This window comes from Phyllobates terribilis, unplaced genomic scaffold, assembly GCF_046119375.1.
Source record: "Phyllobates terribilis strain yellow unplaced genomic scaffold, ASM4611937v1 Scaffold_2__4_contigs__length_985480577, whole genome shotgun sequence".
Classification (NCBI taxonomy): domain Eukaryota; kingdom Metazoa; phylum Chordata; class Amphibia; order Anura; family Dendrobatidae; genus Phyllobates; species Phyllobates terribilis.
The window spans coordinates 82,324,952-82,345,718 of record NW_027362762.1 but is presented as its reverse complement, the minus strand read 5'-3'; positions in this window follow the sequence as shown (position 1 = coordinate 82,345,718).

Genomic DNA, 20,767 nt, shown 5'->3' with positions numbered 1-20,767 from the left:
TCCACCCCTCTTCCAAGGGGCATTGATTTATTCTTTTTATTCCACTGCGACCTCCACCACTCTTCCAAGGGGCATTGATTTTGTCTTTTTATTCCACTGTAACCTCCACCACTCTTCCAAGGGACATTAATATTGTCTTTTTATTCCACTGTGACCTCCACGTCTCTTCCAAGGGACATTAAAACCATCTTGTTAAACCACTCTGAACTCCACGTCTCTTCCAAGGGGCATTAAAATCGTCTTGTTAAGCTACTGTGATCTCCACGTCTCTTCCAAGGGGCATTAAAACCGTCTTGTTAAACCACTCTGAACTCCACGTCTCTTCCAAGGGGCATTAAAACCATCTTGTTAAACCACTCTGAACTCCACGTCTCTTACAAGGGGCATTAAATCAACTTGTTAAGCTACTGTGACCTCCACTTCTCTTCCAAGGGGCATTAAAACCATCTTGTTAAACCACTCTGAAATCCACGTCTCTTTCAAGGGGCATTAAAACCGTCTTGTTAAGCTACTGTGACCTCCATGTCTCTTCCAAGGGGCATTAAAATCGTCTTGTTAAACCACTCTGAACTCCACGTCTCTTCCAAGGGGCATTAAAACTGTTTTGTTAAGCTACTGTGACCTCTACCACTCTTCCAAGGGCAATTGATATTGTCTTTTTATTCCACTGCGACCTCCACCACTCTTCCAAGGGGCATTGATATTGTCTTTTTATTCGACTGCGACCTCCACCACTCTTCCAAGGGGCATTGATTTTGTCTTTTTATTCTACTGCGACCTCCACCACTCTTCCAAGGGGCATTGATATTGTCTTTTTATTCCACTGTAACCTCCACCACTCTTCCAAGGGGCGTTAATATTGTCTTTTTATTCCACTAGGACCTCCACGTCTCTTCCAAGGGGCCTTAAAACCGTCTTGTTAAACCACTCTGAACGCCACGTCTCTTCCAAGGGGCATTAAAACAGTCTTGTTAAGCTGCTGTGACTTCGACGTCTCTTCCAAGGGGCATTAAAACTGTCTTGTTAAACCACTCTGAACTCCACGTCTCTTCCAAGGGGCATTAAAACCATCTTGTAAAGCTACTGTGACCTCCAGGTCTCTTCCAAGGGGTATTAAAAGCGTCTTGTTAAACCACTCTGAACTCCACGTCATTTCCAAGGGGCATTAAAACCATCTTGTTAAGCTACTGCGACCTCCACAACTCTTCCAAGGGGCATTGATATTGTCTTTTTATTCCACTGCGACCTCCACCATTCTTCCAAGGGGCATTGATATTGTCCTTTAATTCCACTGCGACCTCCACCACTCTTCCAAGGGGCATTGATATTGTCTTTTTATTCTACTGCGACCTCCACCACTCTTCCAAGGGGCATTAATATTGTCTTTTTATTCCACTGGGACCTCCACGTCTCTTCCAAGGGGCATTAAAACCGTCTTGTTAAGCTACTGTGACCTCCACGTCTCCTCCAAGGGGCATTAAAACCGTCTTGTTAAACCACTCTGAACTCCACGTCTCTTCCAAGGGGCATTAAAATCGTCTTGTTAAGCTACTGTGACCTCCACATCTCTTCCAAGGGGCATTAAAACCGTCTTGTTAAACCACTCTGAACTCCACGTCTTTTCCAAGGGGCATTAAAACCGTCTTGTTAAGCTACTGCGACCTCCACCACTCTTCCAAGGAGCATTGATATTGTCTTTTTATTCCACTGCGAACTCCACCACTCTTCCAAGGGGCATTGATATTCTCTTTTTATTCCACTGCGACCTCCACCACTCTTCCTAGGGGCATTGATATTGTCTTTTTATTCCACTGGGACCTCCACGTCTCTTCCAAGGGGCATTAAAACCATCTTGTTAAACCACTCTAAACTCCACGTCTCTTCCAAGGGGCATTAAAACCATCTTGTTAAACCACTCTGAACTCCACGTCTCTTCCAAGGGGCATTAAAATCGTCTTGTTAAGCTACTGTGACCTCCAAGTCTCTTCCAAGGGGCATTAAAACTGTCTTGTTAAACCACTTTGAACTTCACGTCTCTTCCAAGGGGCATTAAAATCGTCTTGTTAAGCTACTGTGACCTCCACGTCTCTTCCAAGGGGCATTGATATTGTCTTTTTATTCCACTGCGACCTCCACCACTCTTCCAAGGGGCATTGATATTGTCTTTTTATTCTACTGTAACCTCCACCACTCTTCCTAGGGGCATTGATATTGTCTTTTTATTCCACTGGGACCTCCACGTCTCTTCCAAGGGGCATTAAAACCATCTTGTTAAACCACTCTAAACTCCACGTCTCTTCCAAGGGGCATTAAAACCATCTTGTTAAACCACTCTGAACTCCACGTCTCTTCCAAGGGGCATTAAAATCGTCTTGTTAAGCTACTGTGACCTCCACGTCTCTTCCAAGGGGCATTAAAACTGTCTTGTTAAACCACTCTGAACTCCACGTCTCTTCCAAGGGGCATTAAAATCGTCTTGTTAAGATACTATGACCTCCACGTCTCTTCCAAGGGGCATTGGTATTGTCTTTTTATTCCACTGTGACCTTCACGTCTCTTCCAAGGGGCATTGATATTGTCTTTTTATTCCACTGGGACCTCCACGTCTCTTCCAAGGGGCATTAAAACCGTCTCGTTAAACCACTCTGAACTCCACGTCTCTTCCAAGGGGCATTAAAACCGTCTTGTTAAACCACTCTGAACTCCACAGCTCTTCCAAGGGGCATTGAAATGTTGTTTTTAATTACCTCTAACCTCCACGACTCTTCCAACGGGCATTGCATTTCCTCCTAATTTTAGTCAGCTTTTGCTTTTCAATGCATAGGCGAACACTAAGGGAGACCCACTCCCCAATAATGGGTAGAAGGTTTTTAGTACGCTGTAATCCACGTCTGTTTCAAGGGGCATTGCAGTTCCTCATAATTTTTGGAAAGCCTTCCTTTCACTGCTTAGGCCAACAGTGTACAGGAGACCCAGTAGCTATAAATGGAAAAAATGGTTTAGTTAAGGCCCTCTAACCTCCATGTCACTTCCAAGGGGCATTGTAGTGCCTCGAAATTTTTGGTAGGCATTGCACTCACTGTATGCCCTATAACTGTGTAGCCGAAACGCTCCTTTTGGTGCAGAAACATATCCTACAAGACATGTGTGGTTGACTGGCCTGATATTGATGTGAATGGTCCCTGTTCCTCCTGCTCTTTCTCCTTTGCCACCACCTCATCCATCATTCATCACCTGAAGCTTTGTTTTAACGGGAGTCATAGAACTGGGATAGTAGCAGGAAAACATCCAGCAATCCTCGGAGGAGTTAGGATATGGGCCAAAACGCTGACCACCTCAGGCCTAACCGCTACTACATACATGCGCTTGCATTCCAAGGAACAGAAAGCTAAGGAGATGGATGGCCTCATGATCATGAATAATTTACTCGTTGTGTATGAGGCCGACCACTGCTGCTGTCTACCTTCTGAACTTTGTGTTGAAGCCTGATTGACCCAGGACCCACAATCCTCTATGTCTGGAGGACGTGTTGCATCCCAGTGTCCAACTGTGTCCCGGCTTCCACAATATTAACCCAGTGTGAAGGCATCAGTGAGATGGACCATCCCTGGCCACATTCACTTGTCCACGTGTTTGTGGTTAGGCTGTCCTTCCCACTAAATGCACTGGGGAGGGCACAGGTAATGTTTTGGTATGCGCGCTTGTGTATAAGGCGCACCGGGACAAATAGGGATGGCTGAGGACCGTTTATGGACACCCGGCCGCCCCCAGGTGGCTGGGGACCGTGTTTGGGCACCCGGCCGCCGGGTGGCTGGGGACTGAGTATGGATACCAGGCCGCCGACGCAGCCATGACATGGTGGCCAGATTCCGCCTCCACATGCCTAAAAGGCCCAATTTCAAGTGCAAGCAAGCAGTATGGTATTGCAGCCTGGGAGTGCGTGGGTGGCAGGCTGCATACTTGCTCTTGCATTGCAAGGAATGGGGGAAGTACAATTGAACACTGCCCTGGGACAAGGACTTGAAAGGGGATAGTTGCAAGTCTGCATCTTCTGATGCGGCAAGGATCACTTCTGATGGGCACACTTTTAGGCAGTGACCTGTCAGAGATGCTTCCAGGGGTCTTCCCCATGCTGTTCCCATGTCTTTTCAGCTCTGTATGCATGTGTCACACAGCACATGGCCAGATAAAGTTGTAAAATGTTAAAATGACATTTCCCGGTGAATGCATTTGTCATGGTTGAAAGCAATACAAAAGTGCAAAAACGCATACAAAATGCTACTTGTGAACATAGCCCAAGGTGTGGAGGAGTATTTTTGTTTTGGGTTATTTATTTTACCTTATACACAAGTCTTTACCCTGGAAAGCATGTTCCTTAACATATTTCACAGGAAAACAGTTTCAGTTTCGTTTTTCAACGTTTTATTGTGAGCCCGTAAAAGTGGCTTAATATCTCTGACCACGTTGTTGACAGCAGTGACCTGGGGGTCAAAAATGTTTCCTGGGGCGATGCCCTTGCTGTCCCCATGTCATTTGAGCACTGTCACTATCGTTTTGGGCACTTTTTAGGCTTTCTACAGACTGCCGGGGGTGCCGCCGCAAAAATGCTCGGGTTTCCCATAGACTAACATTGGGCTCGTTGCTCGGGTCGAGCACCCGAGTATCACGGTGAACTCGGCCCGAGCTTCGAGCACCTGAGCATTTTAGTGCTCGCTCAACACTAATTTTAAGTTATTGGCTTTCTTTTCCTTTTCTGTTCAAAGCTGATGCTAGAGGCAATAGGTTATCTCTACTGACCATAATTGTTCACCTCTGGACCTCTGTTGGTGACATACAGCCCACAACTTGAAGTGCTCAGAATAACTGCCAAAAAAACATCACCATATCCTACACAAAGATGACCGGCTAAAAATAATGTTCAAAGGCCCTCCCTTGCTATGCTACAGACAACTTCCAAATTTAAGAAATATTGTGATCAGAAGCTCAATGCCTTCTGATACACCAAGAGGAACTGATCCTTGCAATGTGAAAAGTTGCAAAACCTGCACTCATGTAATTGAAATGATGCTCGGGGTGATAGCCGTATTCAAGTGTCATTTGTCCCACACCACAGAGCGTTCTTACAGAAAAGACGAGAGTTCTGGGTGTGTGTATGCTGGCAGTGTTGCTATTCGTACCTTCACTTTCAGGCTGGTCCCATTCCACTCCTCACCAGGTCCATTAGACTCCAAGACAAGGACACTGGACACGTTCTTAAAAACAAGGCACGTTTTACTTGGCAACACACGTAAGCATACAAGGCAACAGGCAGTACACTTAACAACTTCTTCTGTCTCATACAGAGGTACGTTCTGCTCGGTTTCGGGTGACGGCACTTTACATGTGGACTTGTTTACAGTAACAAGCCGAGCAAATGAGATAAACCTCCTTCTTCCCGATGCATGGACACACTGGTCGATATGTTACGCTGTCTAACCTGCACCCAAACAGCAGTCTGTGATCGCTTACAGGGGCCACTCCTCGAGCCACTTCCCTCTTCGGTGTCCTCTGGGCAGCACCCTTCCTTCACATGGCCCCCCCAAGTCTGGCCAACGCTGGATTCACGTCTTCTTTTACTTCTCCCACTAATGGGTTTCCCCCACTTACCCGCTGAACTGGATCTCAATCACCTTTAAAGTTGCTTTACGATTCTTGATTCCTTGTGCCTCTCAGCTCCACTCTAGTTCTGCTCTCTCCACACTCACTTCCCTTCTCCCTTTAAACTCCCTAGAATTTCCTCTTCCTGTCACTAACCCACAATCCCCAGTATGACCCGGCCCTAAAGTTAAGCCAGACATAACTGTCTCTGTTCCCCTGTTGCTGAGCTAATTTAACCTTTCATCCAATTCTGCACAAGAGTAAAAAGGATGACAGTGACATCTTGTGGCAGCCCAAAGGGAAATTAACACTTGTTACCACAAGAAAATATATTTCACACAACAATAATGATTATCATCTTGCCTCAATGTATTCTGGGGGGGAGAGGATCATTGTGCACCCTTTTACATAATGACCACAGACCCAATACAGATCCACAATGTACAGCAGTTTTTTTTACACATGTTCCTCTTCCAATGTGGTGTACTTTATTTTGTGCACTATTTGTCCTGCTGGGGGTTTCTATGTTGGAGAAACAGTACATAAACTGAGAGCAAGGATGAGATCTCATTGCCACACAATTACAGACAAAAAAACAAACCATCAACCTATGGCCAAACATTTCTGTTGTCCAGGACACAACATAAACAATATGAAAGTTATGTTAAAAGGCATATTCAAATCACAAAAATGTTGAAGGGTCTATGGACAAAAATTCATGAGAGTCTTTGATACTCTCCACACAGGACTAAATCTATCAGAAGGATTTACGACTTACTACAAAATCGAAGGAATCTGCTCTAGAGACAGTGAGGGCGTCAGGTCTCTGATCTTTATTGGATATGGGGACAATAAAACTTTCAAACCCCTTTTCTAAGCTAATGAAGGATTCATTCTCTGAGCTCAGTTTGTTTTTTAAATGTCAATTTATTATGTTATGTCATGCTCCTTTTGTGTATATATTTATGTTTTTTTCAGATACTTTGTTATACCGTAACTGATGAAGAGACCCAAGTAGTCTCGAAAGCTTGCTTTGTAATCACTTATTTTATTTCTGATAGCCATTAAAAGGTATCATAACGATAAGATTGATATTTTGTTTCTCCCGCTGAGAACAATCAATCTTTTTTACAACTGGCTAACACGGTACCAAAATTGTTGTTTTTCTTTTAGCTAAACCAAGGCATTAAGACACAGTGTGACCTCAGAGGCTTGGTCGCTGACGAAAGTCTTGTTCTAAAGTGAAGACACCGGCACATGGCTACAAAAAGAAGAAACGCGGAGGACCAGACAGTGGAGGTCAGCGGCTCCACAGAGGTTGGCAGCAGGAGACGCTGAGCTCAGTGACTGGATGGGGTGGAGCGCTTGACCTGAGGACGGGAAATGCTAGCAGTACTAGTTCTGTTACAGTTGAATGATACTTTGGCAAACAAAAATGGATATAGAAAAGAATCAATAAAAAATAACATGAACAAGCAGTTTCTGGATGACATGGCACTATTGGGACAAGGGGTTCAGTGTACTTACATTAGGGTGACAATGAGGCAATACTCTAGAGAAATACATTGCGGTATGTATTAGTGATGAGCGAGCATGCTCGCTACTGCTCGGTGCTCACCCGAGCATCTCACTGCTCGAGATGCTCGGCGCTCGCCGAGTATTTCCGGGTTGCTCGGGCGGGAACTCGGGTCTCCTCCCTGCATGTTTAGCGCTCTTTAGAGAGCCAATGAACATGCAGGGATTGCCTGCCATGCACTGTAATGCCGTAGCCATGTTGTTTGTGGGCATTACAGTGATTGGCTGGCCGCACAGCTTCATCAGGTCTATATCAGACCTGGCGCCGCCATGCTCATCACAGTCACTCCGAATCAGACAGTGTAGGGAGAGCTGCTGCTGCGTCAGGGACAGATTTGATTGTGTATTAGGTCAGAGGTCCCCAACCTTTTTTGCACCAGGGACCGGCTTTAAGCAAGACCAGTTTTCCATGGCCCGGTGGGGGTGGGGGCGGGGCTTTGGTCATATGGGGGTGGGGTTATGGAGGGGTGGAGCTGTATGGGGAGGATGCTGGCGGGACCTCGGTGTACAGCGCTGCTAAGTAGCAGCATTGTACATTGAGCGTCAGTGTATACAGCGCTGCTGCTTAGCAGCGCTACACACTGAACACCGGTACCGGGAGCCGCGTCACTGAAGCCAGTCTGCTGCCCCAGCACGCCCCACATAACATGTTCTGCCGGGGGCGTGTCAGTGAGGAGAGCCTGCCGCCCCACCCCGTCAGGAACACACCATGCTGTGCAGGAGGGCCGCGTCACTAAGACCCGCCCCGTGACGTACAACAGGTACCATGCTGTGCTATGGAGGGCTGCGTCACTAAGACCCGCCCGACGCCCCACCCCGTCCTGCATAATGTTCTCTGCCGGGAGCTGCGAGCTGTCACGGCTATGGCAGAAAACATTATAAATCCACACAGAGCGAGCTCTGACCAGGCGCAGGGCCGCGGAGCTAGCTGTCAGCGGCGCCGCGGACCGGCTGAAAAACCCCAACGGCCCGGTCCTGGTCCGCGGACCGGCGGTTGGGGACCTCTGTATTAGGTAGTGTAGGGAGAAAAAACGTACATTACACATATCCATCTTAACAAACAGTCCTTCTGAGGACTAATCCATCTGCAGAGATATCAGGCAGGCAGGGTGTATAGGCAGGCAGTGTATATAGCAGACTGCAGTGCATATAGCAAAAGAGGCTCCATTCCAATTCTGCCTTCTGCTGCTGTTAAATATTTCTATATAAAGGCCTAGGTCTCAGGGGCCAGGAATACTTTTCTTTGGATCTTAATCCTCATTATTTGCTTAAAAAGCAATCCAGAGAACACCATTTTTCTGCACCATTTGCTTGTGTAGGGAGAGGTGCTGCTGTGTCAGGGACAGATTTGCTTGTGTATTAGGTAGTGTAGGGAGAAAAACCGTATATTACACATATCCATCTTAACAAACAGTCCTTCTGAGGACTAATCCATCTGCAGAGATATCAGGCAGGCAGTGTATATAGGCAGGCAGTGTATATAGCAGACTGCCAAGAAGGGAAGAAGAGTGGTGGTGGTGGGAGACTCACTACTGAGAGGAATAGAAGCAGCTATCTGCAGACCGGACATAACCGCAAGAGAAGTATGCTGCCTCCCAGGTGCGAAGATCAAGGATGTTACCGATAGGATACCGAAGCTCATCAGTTCCAAGGATGTCCACCCATTTCTTCTGATACATGTTGGCACCAATGACACGGCAAGGAAGGACCTACCGACAATCTGCAAGGACTTTGAAGCATTGGGGAAGAAAGTAAAAGAACTGGATGCGCAGGTAGTTTTTTCTTCTATCCTTCCAGTAGACGGGCATGGCGTCAGGAGATGGAACAGGATCCTTGATGTGAACAACTGGCTGAGTCGATGGTGCAGACAACAAGGATTTGGATTCTTGGACCACGGTGAATTACCTCTATGACGGACTCCTTGCCAGAGACGGACTACACCTCAACAAACCCGGGAAACACACATTCGCCAGGAGACTCGCAACACTCATCAAGAGGGCGTTAAACTAGAAGAAGAGGGGATGGGAAGAAAAACGCCGGACACAAACATGAAACCAGAGAACATACTAATGAAAGATATGAAGTGCCACAAAGAAGGTCCAAGACAAGATACTTGGAAGGGAGGTAAGAAAATTTCTAATACTATCCACAGGGAGAAGATTGGAACAAAACAAAATCGTGTAAACTGCGTGCTAGCAAATGCCAGGAGCCTGACAAACAAGATGGATGAACTGGAAGCAGAAATATCTACAGGTAACTATGACATAGTGGGAATAACCGAGACATGGTTAGATGAAAGCTATGACTGGGCAGTTAACTTACAGGGTTACAGTCTGTTTAGAAGGGATCGAAGAAGTCGGAAAGGGGGTGGAGTCTGTCTATATGTAAAGACGTGTCTAAAGCCTACAATACGGGAGGATGTATGGGAGGGAAATGAGGAGGTCGAGTCCTTATGGGTGGAGATACATGGGGCAAAAAACAATAATAAAATTATCATAGGAGTCTGTTATAAACCACCAAATATAACAGAAGCCACGGAAAGTCTATTACTGAGACAAATAGACGAAGTAGCAAAAAATAACGAGGTGATTATTATGGGGGACTTCAACTACCCCGATATAGACTGGGAAACCGAAAGCTGTAGATCTCAGAAAGGAAACAGGTTTCTGTCAATTATCAAAGACAATTATTTGTCACAACTTGTGCAGGAACCAACTAGAGGGACGGCCCTTTTAGACTTAATATTAACTAACAGGCCAGACAGAATAACTGAGGTGCAGGTCAGGGGGTCACCTGGGAAATAGTGACCACAACATTATACAATTCCACATGTGCTTCAGTAGGGTGCCCAGCAAGGGACTCACAAAAACACTGAACTTCAGGAGGGCAAAGTTTGATCAGCTAAGAGATGCCCTTCACCTTATAGACTGGGATAGTATCTTCAGTAATAGGAGCACGGATAGAAAATGGGAAATTTTCAAAACAGTCCTACATAGTCACTGTAGAAGGTACATACCTTATGGGAATAAAAAGGCTAGGAATAGGAGGAAGCCAATGTGGCTAAATAAGGAAGTCAAGAGGGCAATGAAAAACAAAAAAAGGGCTTTCGGTAAACTTAAACAAGAAGGCAGCGAGGAAGCACTAATATCTTATAGGGAAAAAAACAAAATCTGTAAGAAACAAATAAGAATAGCAAAAGAGGAGACAGAGAGACTAATTGCCAAGGAAAGTAAAACGAATCCCAAACTGTTCTTTAACTATATAAACAGTAAAAGGATTAAAACTGATGGCGTTGGCCCATTGAAAAATAACCTGGGTAAAATCATAGAGGGCGATGAGGATAAAGCAAACCTACTCAATAGCTTCTTCTCCACTGTTTTCACAAAAGAAAACAATTTATCGGAGGAAATGCAGAGTGATAAAGTAAACCCTCCGCTAAATATCACCCACCTAACCCAGGAGGAAGTTCAGAAACGCATAAATAATGTCAAAATAGACAAGTCACCAGGCCCAGATGGCATACACTCCCGGGTACTAAAAGAATTAAGTAATGTGATAGACAGACCGCTGTATCTTATATTCAAGCCCTCTTTATGGACAGGGACTGTCCCACTAGACTGGCGCCAAGCAAATGTGGTACCAATATTCAAAAAGGGGTCTAAAAGTGACCCTGGGAACTATAGACCAGTCAGCTTAACGTCTGTTGTGGGTAAATTGTTTGAAGGATTTCTTAGAGATGCTATTGTAGAATATCTTAATGATAATAACTGTCTAACTCCATATCAACATGGATTCATGAGGGATCGCTCCTGCCAAACAAACCTGATCGCCTTCTACGAGGAGGTGAGCTCACAGCTGGACCGGGGAGAGTCAGTGGATGTTGTATACCTTGACTTCTCCAAAGCGTTTGATACCGTGCCACACAAAAGGTTGGTATATAAAATGAGAATGCTTGGTCTGGGGAATAATGTGTGCAAGTGAGTAAATAGCTGGCTGAGTGATAGAAAGCAGAGGGTGGTTATCAATGGAGTAAGCTCAGGGTGTGTAGGGTTACCAGCGGGGTGCCTCAAGGGTCTGTCTTGGGCCCTATATTATTTAATATATTTATTAATGATCTAGTGAAAGGGTTGCATAGTAAAATAGCAATATTTGCAGATGCTACAGACGTGCCCCCTGGGCCGTGGGGCACCCGGGACCGGTCTTCGGGGCAATGCTGGGAGTAGTAGTGGCGACCCGGTCCCGTGGCTCAGGGAGGCCAGACCAATATTGTGGCAGTCTCTGTATCAGTATAATGCACCCGTGGATTGCGGTCAATAAGAACCGCCGCTGCTGAGCAGACCTCTGAGGCTGATGTTGTGAGGGCAGCAGAGTGTAGTATAACTCCCCACGGGAAGAGTATAGCCTCAAGGTAGTGAGTGTGGATGATGGGAGTGATGGTGCACGAGCGCAGCAGGAATGACTCAGAGGCTTTGCAGTGCAGTTCAGGGTCTTTACTGATGATGATAAGGCTGACCCTCCCGGGAGTACTGGCTAGCATAAGAGGCCTGGTCAGTCTGTGAGCAAACTGGAGTTGCCCTGGCCAGGTGGAGTTGTAGGCCTCCCCGTCTATCTGCACTCTTCCTGGCTACCTTGCTGTAAGCGAGTGGAAGTAGCCCACGTCCCTGAGTGTACCGTGTGGTGCTCACTCGTATGGCTGGTGACTTGGGGCCTTCTAATAGCCCCCGCTCCTCGATGGCGGTGCTGGTCCCTTGCTCGTGACTGAGCCTCCGGGCTTCTATGGCCAGAGGACCTGAAATCCCCTGCCGGCGGGTTTCTGCTGCTGGGTATATATAAGTCCCCACAGCCTCTGACTCCTGTGTCCGGTTCTTAGCGTCCTCTGCCAGGACAAACTCCGCTTAGCTCAAGTGATGCAACCCCCTGGGCCATGTTGTGCAGCGTTGCGCATGCGGGGAATACCCGGAGCCGGATCCGATGGGGGTTGTAGTCTCCGAGTGGCGGGGACCCGGTCCGTGCCCAGGGTGGTCAAACCAAGTGGCAGTTCTTGGTATGATGGTATTAGTGTCCGACTACGCCACCCGTTGAATGCGGCTATGGAGCCGCCGCTGCAGGGCAGACCGCTGAGGCCGGTGATATGGTTGTGCAGCGTAGATGGTATAACCCCCAACGGGAGGGGTATGGCCCCAGGGCAGCAGATGTGAATGATAGTGGTAGTGATGGTGCAGCAAGGAAGCTCAGAGACGTGTGGTCCAGTTTCAAGGCTTTTACTCACAGGTGTTGCTCCGGTCACTTCGGCCAAGGGTGACCACCCGAGCCGTGCTGCGTCCACCAGGTGCGGGACTCGGCCAACTCCCAGGCAGTTCCAGAGCGTGGTCCTGAGCTCCCCTCTCGTCCTTCCTACAGGCCGTCCTCACCAGGGACCCACCTATGTCCGGCTTCCTCGGGCCTTATGGGGCAAAACCTCTCTCCGGTTTTCCTGACCCTATGTGGCGTGCCTTCCTGGTGGATGTGGCGAGGGGTCGTGCCAAAGCTTGACCACGACCTCCGGTTTCTGGCTAAGGATGATTTGCCTCCACCAGCTTGGGATCCGGTACCCTTCTCTGCCAACCCCTCACCCGTTCTGGTTCACTCGTGGGATCTCAGGGTTCCCTCTGCTTGCGTCTCTGGGCCTTTCCTTGTGTTCCCTTTTCTTCCTCTCTCTGCTTCAGGCCTGGCTCTGGAGCTGGGCCCAGACGGAGCCACAGCTCCCCCTCAGCCCTCCCTGTCTAAAGATGGTGCCCACCTCTTATACTCCCTCTGACACCCGAGCCCAGGTGACTAGCACCCAATGGGCTCCTTCCTATGCCCAGAGTCCCTCCCCTGACTGCTCCTACACTACTGGGATGTTCCTCCCCCCCTCCCACTCCAGCCAGGGACAGACGCTGTCGTACCTGCACATCTATCTGGTGGGAGTACCGTTGTTCTGTCCCCCGGAAATGGGATGAGTGTAGTGCATGCAACTAGCTGAGCTCAGTCCCATTCTCCATCCTTACCCGGGAGTGGAATACCACACCTCTGGTTCGAGGTGCAATACCCCTGTAGCAGCCGAGTCCTCGGGGTGCTACACAAGTCCCTGGTCTTCAGCTCCTGCTCCTACAGAGCTCCTCGCTGTTACTTTCCCTGTGTCTGGAACTAACTCCAGGCTCTGACTCTCTAACCCCACCCCAGATCCAGTTTATATAGGGCAGGTTCCTCCCCTATCTGGCCTGGGACAGGAGGCGTTGCATGTTTAAGGGCTCCTGACCAGGAAACCTCCCACTTGCTCTCAGACGTAATATTTCTATTACTGTGGTAACCAGACCCCTGGGGTGCCACATTCCCCCCTAGTGAAACTTAGTACTCCGGGACTAAACACATTTTCCAGAAAAACACAAATACAAGGGTATAAACAATAACAGGAAAAGTACATTTTGTATTGATGGTCACGGCATTTCCGTAACCGGGTGTCCATATCACCCAAGGTGAAGTTTTAGAACAGAGTAGGGGATCTGTCCAAAGCAAACCCCAAACGTTGGCCCTGGGAGTGGCTGCAAGGCGAAGCAAACTACTTTGGACCACACGGGACCACGCCAGACAGGTTTTTCTTCCGTGGCCGTCTTCGCCAGAGGCACCAAGTGCAACTATTTACAATGTAGTTCCGGTTACTCAGCGTTCATAACCTGTCAGTCCAAATAAACCTGCAGGGTAACTAGAAAAACATAATCAATAAACAGGCAACAAACATAAACCATTTTCAACATTTGTAGTTTACAGGTAAATTCACATTATAGTTTAAATTCTCCAGCGAGCGGGCATCTGTCCTCTAGTGCTCCTGGTGGACCTACGTAACCCACTATCTGGTTCTGCACTACAGGGTGTAGGAGGTGTTGCGGGTAGGCCTGGCAGCTTTCTGCGTACTCTTTGGCTTACTAGGGGCACGGCAGGCTCACTACTAGCAGAGGGTTGATTCTCCTGGGCTGCTGGTATGGATTCTTCTGCCTCCTGGGCCGGCTGCTCTTCTGACACTCCCTGTTCTTCTGTAGGCCCTTGAGGGGCTGGCTGGAGAAAGGTGAGGACGGGTACCACTACTGCGTTGTTGATTTGAGTCCAGGATCGGGGAAAGTCTCCGAGTACGGTACTGATCATTTCATCCCTTTTCTCTGCGGTTTGAGGGTTCTCTTGATCTTCGTCAGGGCTTTGCAGCTGCTCGGGACACTTTTTCAGGTGGTCTCTGGAGACAATTGCTGTGGTCTCTCCTCCATCCTTACTGATTACACAGACTTTTGGATTATCATGACTTGAAGGCAGTACTGTGTACGGGTCCTTCTCCCACTGGTCGTCCAACTTGTGGAGCCGCCTCTTTCTCTTCAAGACCTGCTCTCCAGGTACCAGGGGAACTGCGGGAGCATGCTGGTTATAAGTCTTCTCTTGTCTTTCTCTTGCTTGAGACAGACTTCGCTCGACGCTCTCCTGTACTTTCCGATACTGCTGCTGCCGTTCTGTATCCCAGTCTGCCTCTGGCGAGGTGTCCTCAGGTGTCAGGTCTCCCATATCCAGGTCAATAGGCAGCTTACCAGGTCTTGCTCTCATTAGGTAAGCCGGGGTACAGTTGGTGGATCCTACTGGGATGTGATTATACAAGTCCACCAGATCAGGCAGTTTTTCAGGCCACAGACTGCGTTCTTCCAGGGGCAAAGTTTTTAGCAAGTCTATCACCACCTGGTTCATTTTCTCACATAGTCCGTTGGTCTGAGGGTGATAGGGCGTTGTTCTTATCTTCCTGCAGCCATACAGATTGCAGAACTCTTGGAAGACCTCCGCTTCGAAGGCTGGCCCTTGGTCAGTCAACACTTGCTCCGGATACCCGTGTGGACGGCAGAAGTGCTGCTGGAAGGCTCTAGCTGCTGTTTGAGCCGTTAAATCCTTGACAGGGACCACCACCAGGAACCGGGAGTAGTGATCTACGATGGTGAGTACGTAGACGTACCCAGATTTGCTTGGAGCCAGTTTCACATGGTTCAGGGCCACCAGTTCCAGTGGCTGCCTGGTGATGATGGGCTGCAGGGTAGTCTTCTGGCTGGCACGGTCTCTTCTTCTTAGGCTGCACGGGCCACTGTCTCTGCACCACCTCTCGATGGCTCCTCTCATGCCTACCCAGTAGAACCGTCCACGCAACAAGAACTCCAGCTTCTTCCATCCGAAGTGTCCTGCTCCGTCGTGGTATGCCTCCAGAACCATAGCTGCGTCTCGTCTTGGGACCACTACCTGCCAGGTCAGCTCATGTGTTCTAGAGTTGACCATTCTCCGGCACAGCTTCTCCTTGTAAAGAAACAGTTTACTTTTCTCCTTCCACAGTTGCTTAGTCTCCTCCGGAGCGTCTGAGTCAAGACGGGCATCAGCCTGTGTCAGCATTTCCTTCACCAGACGGACTGCGGGATCACTGTCTTGTGTCTCTGCCCAGCTGTAGTGGGGTAAGGGATTGAACGTAGCAGAGCACCTGTCCCTTACATGGTGGGAATACAGGGTAATCCCATGACGGTGGAACGCAGGGAGTTCGACTTCTTCCAGTTCTTCTGGATCTTCCCCTACGTCCGGTAAGCTTGGCATTCTGGACAGGGCATCCGCGTTGGCATTTGAGCGTCCCGCCCGGTATCTGATGGTGAATTCATAGTTGGACAGGTGGGCCATCCATCTCTGCTCCAGGGCACCAAGTTTTGCAGTGTCCTGATGTGTCAACAGGTTGTTATCCGTGTACACGGTGAACTTGGAAGAAGCAAGGTAATGCTTGAAACGTTCGGTCACTGCCCACACCACTGCCAGGAACTCTAGCTTGAATGAGCTATAATTCTCAGGGTTTCTCTCTGTGGGCCGTAGTTTTCGGCTGGCGTAAGCGATTACCCGTTCTTTCCCCTGCTGGATCTGGGACAGTACGTCTCCTAGCCCGATGTTGCTAGCATCCGTGTGGAGGATAAAGGGCTGGCCGTAGTCAGGGTACGCCAGGATTTCATCCCCCGTGAGGGCCATCTTCAGCTGGCGGAAGGACTCCTCTTCCAGCTTTTCCCACCTGAAGGGCGGCTTCTGGTTTTTGGCCTTCCTGGATTGACCTATCAGGAGGTCTTGTATAGGAGCTGCCATTTTGGTGAAACTGGGAATGAATCTTCGGTAGTAGCCTACCAACCCGAGGAACTGCCACACTTCCTTTATGCTGGAGGGTCTTGGCCAGTCTTTAATCACGGTGATCTTATCGGGGTCGGGAGCCACTCTGTCAGCACTCACCACGTGTCCCAGGTACTGCACCTTTGGTTTCAGCAGGTGACACTTGGAGGGTTTCACCCTTAGGCCATAGCTTGCCAGGACGTCAAACACTTCTGCCAGGTGTTTCAGATGGTCCTCGTAGGTTTTGGAATAAACGATGACATCGTCCAGGTATAACAGGACCGTCTCGAAATTCTGGTGTCCCAGACAGCATTCCATCAACCGCTGGAAGGTTCCTGGTGCGTTGCAGAGCCCGAATGGCATACAGCTGAATTCGCTGAGACCCATCGGGGTGGTGAATGCAGTCTTCTCCTTGTCTGCCTCTGCTACAGGAACCTGCCAGTACCCGCTAGTAAGATCCAAAGTGGAGAAGAAGTTAGCAGATTTTAATGCAGCTAAAGATTCTTCTATTCTAGGTAACGGGTACGCATCTTTGTGTGTGATACGGTTGACCTTTCTGTAGTCTACACACATTCTCATTGTGTTGTCCTTCTTTTTCACTAGAACTAGTGGAGCAGCCCAGGGGCTACAGCTGTCCCTGATTACCCCAGCCTCCTTCATGTCCCGCAACATCCCCTTTGCATGCTGATAGTGTGCAGGGGGTACAGGTCGGTATCTTTCCTTTATGGGTGGATGGTCTCCTGTGGGGATGTGATGTTCTACCCCCTTTACTCGCCCGAAGTCTAGCGGGTGTTTACTAAAGACTCTTTCGTACTCCTGCACCACCCGGTAGACTCCCTGTGTTTGGTGTGAGGGAGTGGAGTCAGTACCCAAATGCAGTTGCTGACACCAGTCCTCCATTTGTTTCTTAGAGCCGTTACCTTTCTCTGGTTGAGATGGAAGCAAGGGTTCCACGGCCCTTACAGAATTTTGGTTTATGGTGAACAATTTGGCTAGCGTGGCATACCGGGGCAGGTATACTTCTCTCTCCCCGATGTTTATGATGTGGACAGGTACCTTCCCATGGCGTACATCGACCACCCCCCGTGCTGTCAAAATGGTGGGCCTACTGTCTGAGTAAACGGGTTCCACCATTGCTTGGTAGTCTCTACCTCTTAGACCAATAGCTGCCCGGCACCAGATCATCATCTCACTTTTCGGGGGCATGGCAATAGGGAACGGGTCACACATTCTCACGCTACCAATCTCACCACCAGATAGTTCCAATTGTTGCCGATTCATCAGTGCCCGGATCTCTTTTTGGAGAACACGCTGCTGGCTGGAACTGGCGTTCTTGGCTACCTGCTGTAAAATGAGAATTATCTCTGCAAGACAATTTTCAATCACGTTAGTTCCCAAGGTTATTTTAGGGTGACTCTCATGACGGTCAATGTCGACAATAATCAGTCCTTGTGCCGCTAGTTCGAATTTACCGATCTTAATGGTCACCTCTTTGAATCCCACCTGCGGCACGGGCTGACCATTGCTGGCGATGATACTCAGGTCGTCATCTGGGTAGCGGTTTATGTCCGAGTCATTCCAATACCGCTTGAAGAGCACATAAGGGATGGTAGTTACCTGTGACCCGGTGTCTAGTAGGGCACTCATTGGAATGCCATCCAGTACCACAGGCAAGACTGGACGTCCCCCTACATATTTATCATGCCAGTTTGAGGGGCCTGATGATCTTATGCCTGGGGGTTGGCCCTCTGCCCCAGGTTGTGCCCGTTTAAATGACAGTACCTTGCCATATGTCCGGGTTGATTGCAGCGGCGGCAGATGGGTTGTCCGTCCTCGTTGTATCTGTCGCTGGGTCTTCCTCTGGACGTTGGGATCCTCCTCTGTCGGCGCCACGGGACGTCCTCCGGTCCAGACGCCAGCTGGATCTTTCCTGGAGGAGAGACCTGTAAAGACTGCACAGATCTAGTTAGCGCGGCTACGCTTTTAGTCAGCTCTTGGACCTGATAGTGCAGGTCTGTAGCAGGGTTGTTGTCCAAAGCCTGCGCACCAGCTCCTACAGACTCTGTAGACAAGGGCGCCGCCTCCTGATGATAGGTAATAGCAGGGCGCCGGTGGGTTACAGCGCTACCCGGTGCCGGTTCTTGGAGCACCCGGATGGCCCTGTCTTTGAACTTTGCAAAGTCTAAACCAGGGTTCTGCAAGGCCATTGCACCTAACTGGGTTCGGTGGGCGTTGGACAGCAGACCCTCAATGAATTGCTCAGTTAACAGTTCATCTGCATTCCGCATACTCTCAGGGTCTGCCTGTTTAATGGCTCCCAGGGCCTCTTGCAAACTCAAAGCATAGTCTCTTATACTGTCTTGGGCCCGCTGCTTGCACCCATAAAATCTCATTTTGATCTCGGCTGAGGTGCGGGTATCAAAAGTGTCCTTCAGACGGGCCAAGATCTCCTTTATGGTCTCCTTGTCCCGGACTGACCAGGACTTTACTTCACGCTGGGCTGCGCCGGTTAACTGGCCTATCAATATGCTCACTTTCTGTCCCTCCATCAGTGGGTATACTTTAAATAGGCTGTACAGTCTCTCTTTAAAGTCGCTTAGGGTATGCGACTCCCCTGAGTATTTGGGCAGCCAGGCCGCTCCGGGAATGTATGGCATTGTGAACGGCATTACTGCGGCAGTGGTCGCGCTGGTGGTAGAGGGTCCCTCCGTGACCGTCATCTTCCTCCCCCCTAGTTAAGTGTGGCCTACCTTCCGTCGATCCTCTTCCGTAGGCCGCGGCTCCGCTGGTGCTGCTCCGGGCGATGACCTTGCGTCGCGTCCTGGTGACGTCAGCGTCGCTCTCTCTCCTTCCAGGACCTTGCGCAGCGTTGGTGCTTAGGGCGGGTCTTCAGGTCTCGCGCGGTTTGAACGTCCACGCCCCTCTTCTTCCCGTGCGGCGTCCCGAAGATGGCGCCCGATGGCGGGAAAGCGGCTGAGGATGGCGGGAAATGGCTGAAGATGGCGGGAAACGGCTCCGGACGGCGGGAAAACTCTTTTTCAGGTAAGTATGAAGTCTTTTTCAGGCACCCAATACCCGTTTGTGGCGGGTTGGTCACAATCCTGCCGACTACCCCAAAAAGCTGACGCGCCCCCTGGGCCGTGGGGCACCCGGGACCGGACTTCGGGGCAATGCTGGGAGTAGTAGTGGCGACCCAGGCTCAGGGTGGCCAGACCAATATTGTGGCAGTCTCTGTATCAGTATAATGCAATGTCCGACTACGCCACCCGTGGATTGCAGTCAATAAGAACCGCCGCTGCTGAGCAGACCTCTGAGGCTGATGTTGTGAGGGCAGCAGAGTGTAGTATAACTCCCCACGGGAGGAGTGTAGCCTCAGGGTAGTGAGTGTGGATGATGGGAGTGATGGTGCACGAGCGCAGCAGGAACGACTCAGAGGCTTTGCAGTGCAGTTCAGGGTCTTTACTGATGATGATAAGGCAGACCCTCCCGGGAGTACTGGCTAGCATAAGAGGCCTGGTCAGTCTGTGAGCAAACTGGAGTTCTCCTGGCCAGGTGGAGTTGTAGGCCTCCCCGTCTATCTGCACTCTTCCTGGCTACCTTGCTGTAAGCGAGTGGAAGAAGCCCACGTCCCTAAGTGTACCGTGTGGTGCTCACCCATATGGCTGGTGACTTGGGGCCTTCTGATAGCCCCCGCTCCTCGATGGCGGTGCTGGTCCCTTGCTCGTGACTTAGCCTCCGGGCTTCTATGGCCAGAGGACCTGAAATCCCCTGCCGGCGGGTTTCTGCTGCTGGGTATATATAAGTCCCCACAGCCTCGGACTGCTGTGTCCGGTTCTTAGCGTCTTCTGCCAGGACGAACTCCGCTTAGCTCAAGTCCCTGGTCTTCAGCTCCTGCTCCTACAGAGCTCCTCGCTGTTACTTTCCCTGTGTCTGGAACTAACTCCAGGCTCTGACTCTCTAACCCCGCCCCAGATCCAGTTTATATAGGGCAGGTTCCTCCCCTATCTGGTCTGGAACAGGAGGTGTTGCATGTTTAAGGGCTCCTGACCAGGAAACCTCCCACTTGCTCTCAGACGTAATATTTCTATTACTGTGGTAACCAGACCCCTGGGGTGCCACAATACTAAACTTTGTAAAGTAGTTAATACAGATGAGGATAGGGCACAGCTACAGGAGGATTTAGATAAATTGGGGAGTTGGGCCAAAAAATGGCAAATGGGGTTCAATGCCGATAAATGTAAGGTCATGCACATGGGAAAGAAAAACAGCAGTCACCCATACATATTAAATGGGAAACCTTTGGGGAAATCTGACATGGAGAAGGACCTGGGCATCTTGGTTAACAGCAAATTAAATTGGAGTGCCCAGTGTCAGGCAGCAGCTG